This window comes from Bison bison, unplaced genomic scaffold, assembly GCF_000754665.1.
Source record: "Bison bison bison isolate TAMUID 2011002044 unplaced genomic scaffold, Bison_UMD1.0 scf7180017864378, whole genome shotgun sequence".
Taxonomy (NCBI): Eukaryota; Metazoa; Chordata; class Mammalia; order Artiodactyla; family Bovidae; genus Bison; species Bison bison.
The window spans coordinates 565,978-566,652 of NW_011494950.1; the positions used below are offsets into that span (position 1 = coordinate 565,978).

The 675-nt window shown below is 33.6% G+C and overlaps 1 protein-coding gene across 1 annotated transcript in view; it reads right to left on the reverse strand.

The window, feature by feature from the left end:
* Positions 1 to 675, reverse strand: part of STAG2 (stromal antigen 2) — a 91,517-nt gene that overhangs the window by 85,588 nt on the left and 5,254 nt on the right. The window lies entirely within an intron of this gene.

Sequence of the window (675 nt, forward strand, 5' to 3'; positions counted from 1 at the left end):
AGACTATGGGACTTCCCTGGTGGTCCAGTGGTTGGGACTTCGTGCTCCCAATGCAAGGGAACCAAGTTTGATCCCTGGTCAGGGAGCTAGATCCCACATGCTACAACTGAGACCCAGTGCAAATAAATAGATAAAAATTTTTTAAAACATGTGATACTATGACACCATCAAAAATTACAGAGGGGAAAAATTCACTGATAGGAAAGCTTCTGACAACATACCATTAAGTTTTAAAAGCAAATGAAACAGTTTGCATAGTTTGATTCCATTTAAGTAAAATTCTACATGCATGTTTATATATGTGTGTATGTTCATCAAAATGTTTACATATTTAAAATGAGAAATTTTTACTCTGTTCATCATACATTTCAGCATTATTTAGACATTTTTAAGTAAATGTGTCATGAGAAAATATGAATCCAGAATTCATTTTGGCAAAGAAAATGCTGAACAAAAAGAGTCATCTTTTGCACAACGTATTTACACATGCACAGAGTCAAAGGTACTTTCCAAAATAATTTTAACCATTCACTAAGTTATCCACATCTCTCAGGCTATCCACTCATACTCTAAACTTGCATTCTATTGACTCAGAACTTCACTTTGTTCGTTTTTATCCTTGACATTATTCATAAAGAGTCACTGTCAATAGTAAACCTCATAGGTTACATTTTT